General features: G+C 41.0%; 1 protein-coding gene across 17 annotated transcripts in view; it reads left to right on the top strand.

Annotated features, from left to right (window-relative positions):
* Positions 1-16310, top strand: part of RAF1 (Raf-1 proto-oncogene, serine/threonine kinase) — a 126305-nt gene that overhangs the window by 36790 nt on the left and 73205 nt on the right. For 3 of the 17 annotated variants that reach the window (XM_072989708.2, XM_078385397.1, XM_078385400.1), the window contains exon 1: positions 14521-14700. The exons of 7 other annotated variants lie outside the window; for them this stretch is intronic. The gene's annotated coding sequence lies outside the window, so the exon portion shown is untranslated. Of the gene's footprint in view, positions 1-14520; positions 14701-14722; positions 14815-16310 lie in introns of those variants that run through there. 7 more of the 17 variants (XM_020802543.3, XM_020802547.3, XM_072989705.2 and 4 more) reach the window with 5 other exon arrangements.

Below are 16310 nucleotides of genomic sequence, written 5' to 3' on the forward strand. Positions count from 1 at the left end.
TACAATATTCAAACTTCTGCAAGTAACATAGCCCGTCTACAAATTGCAGCCAGGTTTATATTCTAGAGCTGTCCTGCAGTTACCTGATATAGTCACAAAGCCAGGGATATCTGGCACTCGGGACCAGTGGAATATGTGAGATGATTCATCAGAGGAGAAAACCATGAGTAGTTTTACATTATTGGGTTACACAAAATATTAGTTTGTTTTAACTTGTCTGTCTTAAAGCATACAGCAATAAAACAGATTACTTGACTGTATGCCACTGAAATGCACCTTTAGTATTAAGTAAATCCTCATAAATCTCTGAAAGCATTATCAGATTAACAGCAAGTTAATTTCTTAATACGTTCATTGAAGATTTAGAATGTTAATTTTAATCAGATTTTAACTGCAGCTTTTCTTGTAAAAGTCTATCATATGCATATTTCTACTAATTAGATATGTTGCTGTGTAGAAGATTATTGGGCAACTCAATTGTCTGGGTTTCATGCTCTAACAGCACAAGGCATTCTGGGGTGGGGTGGAGGTTACAAATGGTCATCTATGAAATGTAGAGCATAGAAAGCTACAAGTTTTTGAAGGACAATTTTCAGAATCTCCACAGCTGGCAGATTCTGGGGGAGTCTGGGAGATGTAGTAGAAAAAGTTCCTTTTCCAGGCTCTGCACACATATGTATGCAATGCATATTAGTTCTTTTATTTGACCAGAGATAGGCTGACCAAGGGAGGCAGTGGAAGACAGGAGGGCCTGGCCTGCTCTGGTCCATGGGGTTCACGAAGAGTCGGACATGACTAAACGACTAAACAGCAAGGCTGACCAAGTATTCACCCTAGTTTGATCCTCTCTATATTTTATCTAGGAAGAAAATGAAGCACAAACAAGTGCAACATGTGTAAAAATTACTTTTAGGACCATGCTGACCATGCTTGCTGGAGGGCTTCAAGAGCTGGTGGTTTTAAAAAGTAACTTTTCCAAACTCTGTTCCTATTTCTTTGTTTCAGGTGTAATAAACAGCTTGGATCCATTTCTCCTGCTCTGTGACATGATTTAGCCTTGTGCAGCGCAACTGCATATACAGTTTCATTAAACAATGATCCGTGTTAATTATTTGAGAGAGAACTATGTGTCTATTCATGTACAAAGGCACAGAAATGTGTGTTTTAAATGTAATTCAACATATCTGATATATTAAGTTTGCAGTGTCTGATCCTTCATACCATTTGCCAAGGAGCTGGCCAGACACCTGTGAACTATCAGGTAAAAGGATCTCTGAAAACACACATGCTTTTCATGATTCAGGATTTTCCCTCCTTTGGTGCACTAAGTCGTAAAAACAAGAGACAACAATAACAGAATACAATGTACTGCTACCTCATGTTATTTATAAGCTACCAGACTGGTTACATCACATCAAGACTAGATTCCAGGCCTCTAGCATACCAGAACAAAAAGCTGTGCCAAAACCCAAAAGTAACACATAAGCCTTGTATCACAGCTCAAGAGTAATGCAGCAGAGAGTCGATTTGTAATGCTGTCAGATTGGCTGTACTAAAAGCCTTCCTCTGCATTGGCACTGCTACTTCTCTGTTCTAAAATATGGATTCTGCTGTCCTTATCGTTTTTTCTCTTTGGAGCCATTTGTACATCAGTTCACTCCAGCAATAATTTCAATATAAATTGCCACAGAAGGAGAATGATTTAGTACATGAAATTATCCTGGCACGCCCCCCCCCCCAATGCATTAGCAAGGCAGACAGTGAGAGGGTAAGAATTTTATGGCTGAAATAATGTCAATTTGCAGAAAAAGGATTTTTCACCGTACAGAGAAGTTGTAGCTCATGCTGTACTTTATCGCGGGGAGGAAAAGTGATCCCACCACTCCTCAGTGCTGTCTCTCAATACAGTCAAGGGAAAGATGGCAGAAGGAGGACTAGTTATAATTAAACTTGCTCCAAATCAAGAAAAACTGGTATCATCCCAGAATGGAGATCAGATAACTAGTCAATAACTAAATGATATGCAGCGTAAGATCAATTATGTTAAAATTTTAAGCAGCCACCATAAGATCAACAGACATGGTCCGCAGGCCATAATAGTAGTCCTACACAGGCAGAAGTGGGGAGGAAGTAGAAATATGGATTTAAGCCAAATGCAGGACAAGGAACAGAGTTATCAAAAGAGATGAAACTTGCAACAAGGGATGAGATGATCATACAGAAAAAGGAAACAAGAAAAGATCTTTCCTGTCTACAACTGGGAGGCAAACCATGGCCCTTCAGAGGTTGTTGGACTGGAGATCCTAACATCTTGCATCATTGCTTGTATTGGTGAGGGCTGGTGGAACTTTTATTGCAACAACATCTGGAAGGTGACACATTCCCCACTCCTGCTATAGATGGAAGCAACTTTACTGATATTGGAAAGAATGGCTCTTGCACACTCACAAGGACTTCACGGTTCTCTGCTGTGAGCTGTCTCTGTGTTGGAATCCAGGCATGGGACTGCAATGGCATGAAGGAACAGGCAGTTTTATTTGAAGTTGATTCTTACATCAACTTTTGTGGGACCATACATCTCATGACTGCTGTTGCTATGCCATGCTAGATGATTGCAGGCCTCCCAGAAAAATGTCACAGTGCTTGGAATCTATTCCTTGTGGATCATGAGGTATGCAATCTCTCATTTCTCAATTTAGCCTGATTTAATTTAGTCTACATAAATTATGGTCATTTATGTTTAAAAATAGACTATGCATAATTACTTTCCCATGCCTAATTAGAATACAGATTATGGGTCAGAGTTATTACGCAGCTGCTTCATGTTACACAAATGTATGAAAGGTTACAAAGAGGATGAGTATATTGCCTTGGTACGTTGCCTAATTTCTGTGTCCTGCGGATTATACAGTGTTTGTGTAATAATGTGCAACTACCACAAATCACAAATGATTGGTTCAAAATTGGGAAAGGAGTACAACAAGGCTGTATATTGTCCCCCAGCTTATTTAACTTAATACATCATGCAGAATACATCATGCGGAAGGCTGGACTGGAGGAATCCCAAGCCGGAATTAAGATTGCCGGAAGAAATATCAACAACCTCCGATATGCAGATACCACTCTGATGGCAGAAAGTGAGGAGGAATTAAAGAACCTTGTAATGAGGGTGAAAGAATAAAGTGCAAAAAACGGTCTGAAATTCAACATCAAAAAAACTAAGATCATGGCCACTGGTCCCATCACCTCCTGGGAAATAGAAGGGGAAGATATGGAGGCAGTGACAGATTTTATTTTCTTGGGCTCCATGTTCACTGCAGATGGAGACAGCAGCCACGAAATTAAAAGATGCCTGCTTCTTGGGAGGAAAGCGATGACAAACCTAAACAGAATCTTAAAAAGCAGAGACATCATCTTGCCAACAAAAGTCTGAATAGTCAAAGCTATGGTTTTTCCTGTAGTGATGTATGGGAGTGAGAGCTGGACCATAAAGAAAGCAGACCACCGAATAATTGATGCCTTTGAATTGTGGTGCTGGAGGAGGTTCTTGAGAGTCCCCTGGACTGCAAGGAGAACAAACCTATCAGTTCTAAAGGAAATTAACCCTAAGTGCTCACTGGAAGGACAGATCCTGAAGCTGAGGCTCCAGTACTTTGGCCATCTCATGAGAAGAGAAGACTCCTTGGAAAAGACCTTGATGTTGGGAAAGTGTGACGGCAAGAGGAGAAGGGGACGACAGAGAATGAGATGGCTGGACAGTGTCATCAAAACTACCAACATGAATTTGACACAACTACGGGAGGCAGTGGAAGACAGGGGGGCCTGGGGTGCTCTGGTCCATGGGGTCACGAAGTCGGACACGACTAAATGACGACAACCACAAATCACTAAATGTTTATGTATGTTGTCATAGAGATCTCACTTATGGCCACCTTTTTCCTTCTTTTTCTTTCTTTTTTGGGGTAGATGGGGAGAGAAGAGCATTACAGGCCCGTGGCTCTTAAATAATATTCCTGTAAACAGTGTGTCTTTGTGTTTGTACTGGAAGACCTCTAGGGTCACTTCCAACTTGTGTTGTTCTAAATATTGGAGATTGTGCAGATTACCATAATAGCTCTGGACAGGCCTACCTTTGTACACTCCTTTTTATAAATGAATAGCCAGGTAATATATTCGTATGAATATTGAGATAGAAAAAAAAACACACACACAAACAAACAAACAAAAACAGTCAGGGGTTAGGAATCACTGTGGAGAAATTTATGGATAATACCTCATTCTGTAGACCTCCGTAGACTAGAAGACATTAAGAGACATAGGAGAGTGGGGGATCCTTCTATTATCAATGATCAATCATTGGGAATAATAGATCTCTCTGAATTTCTCTTGCCCCAGTTGGCAAGGTTGCACAAGGGAATGTCCTTCCGACTAGAGCGTGTGTGGCTTGAGACAGAAGAAAACAACTCACTACACAGATTGGAAGTCTTAATTTGCAGGCCATATTAGCTGTGGAGGCTGAATGTTCTCCCAAGCATAGATAATGGCTGAGATGCCTCACATTCAATTCCTCCTTCTAGCTTGGGAGACAGGGCAAGCGAGGAGAAGAACATGGGCTGCTATTAAGTGAGACAGAAGTTATGAACAGATCTCTTTGTAATCGCCCCGCCTTTGGGGGACTAGATCCCTTGCTGTTTATACCATCACCATAATTCTTCTAATTTTCTCTGAATGCACAGGGTTCCAGCTGCTACTAGAACCAAATGAGCACAACATTCTCTAAGGGTGTATGGCACCAATGCAGTGCTGTGCAGTCACACATCTATGCTACTTGGAATGTTGACCATCACCCACTGTTTTTTTTCTCTTTCAAACTGGGGCGGGGGAGAATGGGAGAAGAAAAAATTTATTGAGGAAGAAAATACAGAAGTCTCACAGATTCTTCTGATTTGTGTTAGAAATTGTATGTTTGGAAGCACTCAAAGTGAACAAGCCGAGTGTGGCAGTTTCTAAAAGCTTACAGTGTCTTGAGCTGCTTTCCTGGAGATGTGCTATACGAACAGTGGAGTTTGTCAATCTCTTGTAGACTGTATCTTTGCCAATGAACACACTCATATCCAAATGCCATAAGCCTCTTTCTCCTTTCCAGATGCAACTAGAACCGGGTAAGCTGTGCACCACTAGAACTCATAATTGCTTGGAGAAGTTGGGAGTGCTCTGTACTTGTTAATAGAAATACTGTATACCTGTCAAGCCAGTATTCTGAAAAGCAAGCAATCTGTTCATCTGTCTAAGGTGCTGTAGTGTAGGACACCCAGCAAGACATTTTTGGTGACAGGACAACACATGTATCATCAAAACTATGCTTCTGTTTGTTACATGCATGCTGGGAAACTGCTATCAGGAACAGCACATACATGAACTAAAACAGATAGTTAGCAATATCTGTGGAAGCTTTACCTTACTGGATGTAATAGTGAAAAAAATGCTGTGTGTGCATGAAAGGAGCAGTCATCAGCAACACTCAGAGAAAGAGAGAGAGAGAAGGAGAGAGAGAGAACAATATTTGCTGCTGCCCCCATACTCTGTAAGTGGCTGTAGCTTCTTCATAAGAGCATTCCAAGTAACCTGGGTGATGGGGAGGGGGAAGCGTACTTTCTAAATTAAATTACACTTAATTGCTGCAGTGCTGAGGGATGGCTCCCTGGCTTAAAGTTCAGGAAAAAGCCCCAGAGCTATAAGCATGAACTACTGTGCTATATATACTAGAAAATATTTCAGATAGTTTCCTAGTGATCTTCCCAGAAAAACAAACAAACAATAGCCTCCCCCAAAATAGAACAGCCAGGGGAACTAGAATGCTACAACCCACTGCATGTGTGTATGTGTGATTTGTCTGTCTGTGCACAGACAGCAGCACAAGCTATACTGAGGTAGAATCCAAGAGGAACTTGGAACTTTGCCTCAGAAAGTGTTGTTAGCCCAGCTCGGAAGAATTACATAATTTGGATGAAAACTCCCAGAATCCCTCAGGCAGCATGGTCACTTCTCCAAGCCCTGGTCCTTGTGGGAGCTTTTATCATTCTCACAAAAACATATATTTTCTGGTGAGGTGGATATATGTGTAGTGATTTTTTTTTTTTTTGTAAATAATTTTTTTCAATTTGGGCAACGTTTCATGTAGTTGAATATGAGCTTTAAAGACATACGTTATTTATCAGTTTCTGGGAATAAAACTTGAAAATGTTAACCAATACAAGATTCAAATAAAAGGAGCTATATATTCTGGATGATGGTAATCCATCTGCATAGTGCTTTTTAGAACAAAGAAAACAGAATATTGCAGCATAGGCTATCAGATAATAATATTACAAATAGTCCAGACTTCCTGAAAGAATCTGGTTACAATAACATTCATGAGACAAAGTGGTGGACATTGTCAGCAAGGAAAATATTTTAATTATAAATCTTACAACATTCAGTTTCTAGTACATTCCAGTGAGTCCCACAGGAATCGTGTTATGTAAAGAGTAGATAACACAAAATGAACAAACTGTTGTTGAAATCAGAAACTCACAGGCCAAAGGAAAAGGCATGGTGACTGAACTAGAGTCTCTGGAAATAGATGAACTTCATACTTAAAACAGAAAAGTCAATACTATAGGCTGAAGGTTTGAGTGAGCTGCAGATGAAACACAAGGATGGCTGTGAGCCAGATGGAGAGATGAGCTGATGTGGCAGGCTGAAGCTGCATGGAATAGTTTGGCGCAGGTCCATAGGAACTGTTGCAAAGTTTGGGAGGCCTTCAATCAGACAAGGACTGAAATAATAGTTTGATGGTGGTCGGAAACCAAAACTTGAATGGCATTTACATTGTTTTTGGGAGCCCCTGTTTGTCACAACCACTTCAGATTTGTTAAGACAGAGAACTTGTTACGGTGCTCGAGTAAGGCTGATGTGGATTAAGGCAAAATGTTAGGAAATCAATCAAATTCAACAGCCTGTATTTTATCACAGTTTTACATGCAGTGTTTCACAATGGTATTTTTCTGTGTGACATAATGAACTTCAGTGGCATTACTTACACAATATGCCAAGGCTATGCAGTAAGGCTAAATTTTTGCATGGAAACTGTTTCATATTTCTTTTGTTATGGGTTCTTCTATGTGGTGCCTCTATTGTTTTCATATGTTTTACGTACCAGTCATTTCATTTTACATGAAAGGGAAAGCCTCTTTCAAGTTTCTTATCCATTTCATGTTCCCTGTTTCTGTTTTCCACCACTCCAAATGCCTTAAAGAATCCTAAAAACTACTCCTAAAAAGTAGAGGCAAGGCAATAGAAAATCAATCTATTCCCAAAGTAGGCAACAATAACCGAGAAAGAAGAAAACAACAGAATCAGTTTAGTGCCACCCACTGTGGACATGGGCAGCATAGTAGAAAAGACAAGGAAGCAGCCACTCACCCAAGAATAGGCTGTGTGGCACCCAAAGACTCACCAGAACCAACAACAACACAACACCAAGAACAACAAAAGAGAAATGCCACAAACTCTTCCCAGATAACACAATCCAGGGATGTAGTCACAAAGTCCACCCCCAGCTCACCCTGCCCCCCCAGAAGCAAACAGTCCTCACCCAGATAACACCAACATAAATATCTTTACAGAATACAGTAAATTAACTAAACATTTTTTAAAAAATCAAACATTATAAGCATGTGAAAGCCTGCATCTCTTGCCACACTAATACTGTAGCATGCACAACCCTAACATACGCTATTTCTAAAAAATGTATTTATACATATGATCTTCCTCATTATCAAAACTGATTATATATCGCCCATGTATCATATGCCAGTACAACTGTGTGCCGTGGTCCTCTAGAGATAAATAACTAGAGGGAAGGAGTGGTTAAAAAACACAACATAATATGTATATAAATGGTAGGAATTAATTCAACACCTAATAGCATCTTCCTAGTAATGAAAGCACAAGTAAGACTTAACTTTGATTTAACTAGTTCCATGAAGTAACCTTGCTTGCTGATGATGGATTGATAGTTGTGAATGGGCGTATATTTTCTACAATATGATTTTCTATGCAGTTGATTTTCTATGCACCTTGGGTTTATGAGAAATTCTAAGTGATCTTATTAAATTACATTGTCATCCATTCTGACAGCGATATTATAAACTGAGAAATACATTTTATAACTGACATATAACAAAAGACAGCATTTAAACTTAGAGTGTAGGCAGACAGTTCAAAGACAGGGGACACTAGAAGAAAAAGGCAGAATAAGAAAAAGAAAGAAAATATTCAGGTCACTTGGAATTAAAGTACTGTATATCTGAAAGATTCTTTGTCCTACGAGGGAAGGTTGTAACTGAACTAGTTACATAGTTCCATTTCCAAGTTACATCCAAGGTGCAGGAAATACATGGAAGTTGAGTCATGGCAACTGGACTTATTTCTTATTAGGTTGAAAAGTTTCGTTACTCATCCAAGTAGCTTCTTCAGTCTGAGGAGAGTTAATTGGAGGCCCCTGATATATCCTCCATGTTGTTTTCACTTTCCCCTGGGAGAACTATCAGGTCAGGACCAAAGAAAGGTAGACCGCAATATAGTGAACTCACTGTTAAATGAACTCACAGGTCTGAGAGGCAGGTCTTGTGAAAACTCAGTTAGGAAAGCCTGGTGATTAAAAGGGAGTTCTTACTGTTTATGCCAATTCAAACTAATAATAATAATAATAATTTATTGTCATTGTAAGTATATACACATACAACGAAATTCACAGACACCCAGAGAAATAGCCAAGGATGTATTCGCGAAGGCTTTCATGGCCGGGATCTAATACGTGCTGTGGGTTTTTCGGGCTCTTTGGCCATGTTCTGAAGGTTGTTCTTCCTGACGTTTTGCCATCTAAGATGCCGGCCACAGAGACTGGCGAAACATCAGGAAGAACAACCTTCAGAACCCGGCCAAAGAGCCAAAAAAACCCACAACAGCCAAAGATGCTTTTCCACTATATGCTTACTCAAGAGTAACCACAGCTTGTTCACTCACCTTTAGTCAGATATTCATATGGTGAAAGAAAGCAAAATGAAATTTAAACCAGAAAATATGGAAGCTCTGTGGATCACAAAATGTGCTGGGGCAAAGTGTGTGGTAGTGGCTGGATGTGTTTTAGCCTCCTAAAATACATATCTTTGGCTTGATGCTTAATATGTGTGAAGACACAAATGGCACTGCTTACCAAGACTGTCAAATATCATGTTTATACAATGTCAAATTCCCTAATTCATAAGTATTTTATGACCTGTTGTGCTTCAGAGTATAAACAGGCTGGAATGACTGTACAGTCAGCTATGTCAGTGTTGCATTCATACAATAAAACCTGTGATTTCAGTGTTTCTCCGCACAAGATCATCCTCTTAATGTCTTTATGCAGCATTGAAATGAGCAATAAGTTACATATGCTCCTATATTCAACATTGTTTTTCCATTCTAACGGAAAGCAACTAAACACCATTACATATGCTCTGAGTTATAGAAAAGCAGTGTTGGGTTTGCAATATGTCTGACTAGCCACCTGTGCACATATAATTTGCGTACTGTATAGTGAAACAAATAGAGTCAAAGAAAAACTGGCCCCCTGGGTTGCAATTTAGCCTTGATTTGAGGCCCACCAAATACTCCACTTTTCTTTTTAAAAAACCCTTCCCTATATTGACATGGGTGGGGTTTCAACTTAAAAACCCTACCACTGTGAGAAAAACGTGGGGCAGATGTCCTTTTAGACCTTTGGAGTTTGTCCATCCCTGCTTTATATCAAACACATTATGTTATGGATATAAAATATTTATCCTTGCTGGCTTCTCTGCATTACTTCTCCAGTTGCTTCCCAACATAACCCAAAGTACCAGTATTATATTTTGAGGGGACAGCTTCAATCATACTAGTTTGCTTTAAACCAAAGGTTTTTTCCCTCTTTGAGGAATCTCCGTATTTTAAACTGTTAGAATGAATAGACATCTTTCACTAAATAAATTCTTTAAAGCAAATTAATATGGTTGAAGCTTTCCCCTAAACATACGGAAATTCAGACCAAAAATTCACCCCCCCACAAAACATGGTCACATTGTTGCATCCTTTTTGGAGCTTCTAATCAAGTAAATGCTACATTATAATCCCAATAATCCCAACTGTTGTTATGTACTGATAAGTCACTTCTTACAGGGAGTCTATTAATTAGTGATCTCTAGAAGGTCCTGCCATTAACAGCCCTGCCATTAACAGAACGTGGCTTCCTTTACTGAGTCATGGATTTCTTATTTAGTTGTCCTGGTGCCTTCAGATTTTCTCAGCATTATTTTCTTTCCCACCAAGTCTTGTTTTCTCATGATGTACTCAAGCTACATAGCCTCAATTTAGTTATTTTTGCTTCTAGAGAAAGTTCAGATTTGACTAGGAACCTACTTATTTGCCTTTCTGACTGTTCATTGTAAAGCTCCCCTCCATTACCACATTTCAAATTATCTTTTTTGTGTTGGCTTTCTTCACTTCTTTTTTGTGTTGGCTTTCTTCACTGTCCAGGTTTCACATCTGCACATAGTAACTGGGAATATCAAACTATGGATGATCTTGACTTTGATCTCTATAACACATCTTCACACTTGAGGATCTTTAGTAGCTCTTACATATCTACCCTTCCAAACCCTTCATCTGATTTCTTGACTGCAGTCTCCTTCTGGATTGATGATTGAAGTAGGATATAGAAAATCTAAAGGCAGCCCTGCACAGAATGCATTACAGTAGGCTAGTCTGGAGGTACCTAATGCAGAGATAGCAGAGGCAAGGTCAGTCCTCTCCAGATAAGAGCTGTGGTCAATATAACAACCTAAGCTGCTAAAAAACACAACTGTCTATCATTTTAACTTTCCCAAATATCATTGAGTAGGATTTGTAAAATGCACACTTGGGCCTTGAAAGCAAATACAACTAAACGTAGTTGCAATCCTCCACCCGGAAGAGACAGTTTTTCTACTAACAATACCTGCATCTTGTATAGATTAAGCCTCAACCTCGTTATCCTTATCCATGGAAAGCTGCCTCTCAGACATTGCTTCAAGAATTCTAAGTCCTTCTTTGGCCTATACGTACTCATGTGTGTCTGCAAACTAATACAGTGGACCCTCTACTTAAGGAATTAATCTGTATTGGAATGGTGGCTGCAAGTCGAAAAGTCTGTAAGTCGAATCTCCATTGACCTACAATGCACTGAAAACCGATTAATCCCATAACCAGTGGTTTTTATTCTATTTTTATTCCATTTTGGTTTTTTTCTGGTCTGTAAGTCGATTCTCTGGCTGCAAGTCGAATCTAAATTTTGCAGCCAGAGAAGTCTGTAACTCGAAAAGTCTGTAAGTCGAGCCGTCTGTAAGTCGAGGGTCCACTGTAACGATTGTAAGGATTTCTATGACCTAAAATGTCAGAAATATGCAAGCATTTATTACTTTAAAACAGTTTAAATATAATGAATTAAACAAAAAATATGACTTTACAAATTTTCTGAGATGAGAACCCAATTTTTAAAAATCTGCACTTATACATGAACATAAAAATTAAAATGTGTGTTCCTCATTTTCAGTGCAGTTTTAGTACTGAAGGAATCAAATGAACAGTTTGAGAGTAAAATATATCAGAATTTCACTAGATGATCATGTGTATCTTGAGGTTATCAAACTCAGAACTCCTTCTGTTGTCTGTCAGTATGTTTTTGCATCTGGAGAAACTCAAGTTTGACATCGCAAGAGGTTATATGAACAAGTTTGAAAAATGCAACTAATTTGGAGAAAATTCTAGCTCAAAGTCATCAAATTTTGCTGCAAATCCATTTAGAATGTTACTTATTTTGCCAAGTGTTGAGTAACCCAGATTAGTTCGCAGCACTCTTCGCAGTTATCACTGATTTTTTTCAGCCACTTTCTCTTTTGCTACCTTTAAACCACACTGTTTTTTTTTTTGTTTTCAGTGGATCAATAAATTTCATTCCTACAGTTTCAAGGCGTGTGATTGCTCTTGATAATCTACTGAAGTTAGATTTTAAATATGCCAGGTTTCCAGGCAAGAAAAGGAATCTTGCACGATCTTGATGGAGGAAGATTCCCAACAGTCAATTTCTTTTAAATTTCTGCTTCAAGGAATCATAAATTGTGGAAGGATACACAGCTGAATTCATCCAAGTCTTCCAACACACCACAATAGATTGGAGAGAAAAAGCCATACAAAATGAACCATATCATATGTCCCTTGGCTGCCTTTGTCATGTATGGAGTGTCATCCGTTACAAAGAGGAAGATATTTCCCCTTTTTACACCATCTTGGCCAGAGTAGTTTCACAAAATCATCAAAGAAGATAGCGATAGTGGAATTGTTTACCTTTTGTACAGTTTCACGTCAAAAAAATACTTCAACAGGCTTGTCACATTTAAGTGCCAATTGCATCAGTTTCATCCATCAAAACCCATCTTATTGTTGTCATCAGCCAATCTTATCTTCATAGCAGGCAGAGATGTAATTTTTCCTTATAGTTGATTCATTTGGAATCAGGCGACTGGTATACTTTTCCAAGGAATGTCTGAGGCTACCACTGCCTAATTTATTTAAGGGAATATTTGAAATAACCATCATTGTACAGAGATCCTTACAAAATTCTGGCTGGGTGTCAGGTTGTCCATGCTCCTCCCTCAAAGCCACCTTCCTTCTTACAAATGGCCAACAATTTCCATTTTCAATTCAACAGGTTTATGTAAAAATGAAAAAACAAACAAACAGGTGTACCTCAACATTAACAGTCTCAACGTTCGGATAACTTCTCCTGCCAATGTTTTATCAGTCTTAACTTCTTGAAACTCTCCAAGAGGAAAACATTTCTCCACCTTGTCCCAAAATACTTAAGGAGAACATCAAGCCTACTTCTGGCCTTTCTTGTGCTAGTGGTGATATACTCAGCCCCCCAGATCTTCCGACCTGGATCCTGGCATGATCTGGGTGGGAAAGGTATCCTCCCAGGGTTGTTCTCGGGGCAAGTATGCCTTGCTCTGTTTTCTTAATTCTGGGCTTCTACAGTTTCAAGGCGTGTGATTGCTCTTGATAATCTACTGAAGTTAGATTTTAAATATGCCAGGTTTCCAGGCAAGAAAAGGAATCTTGCACGATCTTGATGGAGGAAGATTCTCTCTCTCTTTTTATGGGCCTCTTGCTCTTTGGCTGCTGTTGGGAATTGGATTCTTCAGTTACTCAACCAATTAAAACACCCAACCCTGTCAAGTAATCAGGCTACAGAAAAGTACAGGGACATTAACACCAAATTAGCCTTTTACCAGTTTTGATTAATTTTAAGTTATTTTCTGGAAGAAATAATCGAAGAATATTGGAGGCACATAAAGTAGGCTCACCAGCTCAAAAATCAAACCCAGATCTCTTCCATATAGTACTGTTTGGACTTTGCCATCTTAAAAATGGGAATATATTTTAAAATGTTAAAGACTCTGGAGAAATGTGACAAGGCTAATGTTTAATGCTTTTGTCCTGGAATGTTATAGATTAGAATGGTTATAATTTGCATTATTCCTGGAATCTAGAGAGTCAAATTCTCCTTCAGCTTTATTACAAGGCTCTTGTATTTAGACCATTCCTGCAGATTAAAATTATTGAAAAGAGAGTACAAATGAAGGCTATGGAACTTTTCAGTGTTTCCATGAGGGAGGCTTGAAGATAGAAATAGGAGGGCCTCTTGCTACTGGTAACAGACTACGGTGCAGTAGTTATCCTTCTGGGTTCGTATGCGGCCAAACATATTACAAGCTGTACCCGTGATGAAGTGGGCTGTAGGTCGCAAGAGCTCATGCCTTCAGAAAACTGGTTAGGCAAAGCGGAGCCAAAACTCACTTCTCTTTTCTTTTTGACTCCAACAGAGTAAAACCTGTCTAGACCTGTTACAAAACGAATTGCGATCGACTTGGCTCATTTTTTAACATTCTTTTTTTAACTGTTGTTCCACGCTGAATTTACTTCAGTCATTTCGATTTTGGACGCAGTGCTCCACTCGCCTTTAAATTTTGCACATACATTTGCAATTCTGGGCTTGTTTCCTTCAACTTTGCAGCTTTAAAGGAAGGGCATAGTACTGTACAGTAAGGTACCTCTCTCTCTCTCTTTTTTTTTTGTTCCATTAAACGCGATATTATGAAGATAAATAAAGTGGAATCCCTAAAAACAAGGGACATCTGGCATACTTAATCTCAGTCTAGACAAGGGTGGGCAAGCTGCGGGTGGGCACGCCATGTCTTCCGCGCCTCTCCGCCGGCTGGGACGCTCGCCTTCCCTCACAAGGACAAGCAACCCTTCTTCGACTCCCACCCTCCCCACTCGACCAGGCAGGCGTTTCAAATGGCGGCGAGACCAGCCGACGACTCCAGGCGAGGCGAAAGGGGCGGGGCGAAGGAGAGTGCTGGAGACGCCGAGGTGTCGGCCATCCAGACGGAGGGAGTCGAGCACCCAGCGGCTGGATCGGCTCAGAATACAAATGTCTCGCTCTTAGTAAGGCCGCCATTTTAGGTGGGGAGCGGAGCGGGCGGCACCGAGTGCGGGCAGACGTCTCGGACCCGGAGGCGAAACCCGACAGGCGAGCAGGTACTGAGCCGCTTTCGCGGGTGGCGGCATTGAGGGGGCGGGGGTGATGTAGCGGGAGCCGCGGGACCGAGCTTGAGTCGCCCGCAGAGATGGGGAAAGTGCCGCTGCGTCGAGGTGAATATCCCTAGATAAATACGTGTGTGTGTGTGTGTGTGTGTGTGTGTGTAAAAGTGTAAATGCACGCCTGTAGTGAAGTGGGGGATGAGACTGCAGGCGCCGGCCGGTGAAGGAGCTGCTCCGGGGCGCCTCTCTGTTTCTTTTGTGTTTTAAGTCCTTTCCTTCGAAGAGTCGTTCAGTGTGGAAGGCGGGTCTTTTCCAAGGAATCCCCGAGGGGTGAGGGACGCCGTGGGACGTCCGGGGCTGAGTGGTGGTGGTAATGGTGGTTGTGAGATTCTTTGCTGGGGCGAAACCGCGCCGCTTAGTCCTCCCTGCTTTTGGACGGGATGCCCGCTTTGCAGCCCCGTCAGAGGCTCTCCCTTGTGAAGGCATCCAGCTTTTGGCGTTATTCCTTCTTCGGGCCCTGCCCACTTCTCGGTTTCTTGCTTAATTCCACCCCCCCTCCCAGTTCCTTCCTCATTTTTTTTCCGAAGAGAGAAAGAGAAAAAAAAAACCCTCTTTAGGGAGCGGGTGTGGAGGGGCGGGCAGGCAGGCAAGCGGCGTCGGTTCTTTTGGCGGCCCGTGAGGTGATGTCGCAGGTTTTCCGCTCTGTTGACAAAGGTGGGACTGGATGCTGCTTCTGCTGGTGGTGGTTGGTCACTACCGTGAGGCAGCAGGTCAGCGCTTTCTTGTGTTTCGGGGTCGCCTCGTACTTGTCGGGCTTGCTTTGACTCGGGTTGGGCGTCACGCCCGCTGAGGCAAGACACGAGTCACACTTCTTTGTCTTTTTCGGCCACGGATCTGCGCGGGGATTTGGGGTGGGTGGGTGGTCAACTTGACGATGGGGTGGATCGGCGCCGCTCATTCCAAGCACCGTGTGTTTTTCTTAATGAGCTGCTCTGTTCACTGCCGGTAATCGTAGCATCCTCTGAACGAAATCCTTTTGCCTCTTGGATGGGTCTGTGAAATAAACGCATTCCTTAGATACGGGCACGGCTGAAGTGAGGGGCGTAGAGTGCAGGAGAGGAGGCTGGGGTTGCTTAAATAGAAGCAAGGAGGAGGGAATTCAGTAGCTGTTTGCTTATTGTGATGCTGCAGAAGTAAAGGTGAACTCTTCAGGGATGAAGAAGGACAGATGTCTTGATAGACCTTTCATCCTCATCTTATGGATGCTATGAATTTTTGTGGATGTAAAAAACACACACCATGTATCCCCAAAACAGAATGACCTATTACTTAAACAGCACAGTAATGACGTGTGTGTGGTGCTCCTGCCTCAGTCACAGAATTTTGTGAGGGGACCAGAAAACCTAATTTTCCACTTGTTCGCCTCCTGTTTACCCACTGCAGGTTTCTTCTCTCATTTTGACAAGACATTAGCAAAAGAGGAAAATACAGTGCAGTGTCTAGTACTAGGAGCTATGCTCACAGATTTGATTTCATTGCTGTTTAAAGTCACAAAATCACAAGAAGTAACAACTATTGATAAGTAGTTTAAAAATAAGAATAATAAT

This window comes from Pogona vitticeps, chromosome 2 (genome assembly GCF_051106095.1).
Source record: "Pogona vitticeps strain Pit_001003342236 chromosome 2, PviZW2.1, whole genome shotgun sequence".
In the NCBI taxonomy this organism is placed as follows: Eukaryota; Metazoa; Chordata; class Lepidosauria; order Squamata; family Agamidae; genus Pogona; species Pogona vitticeps.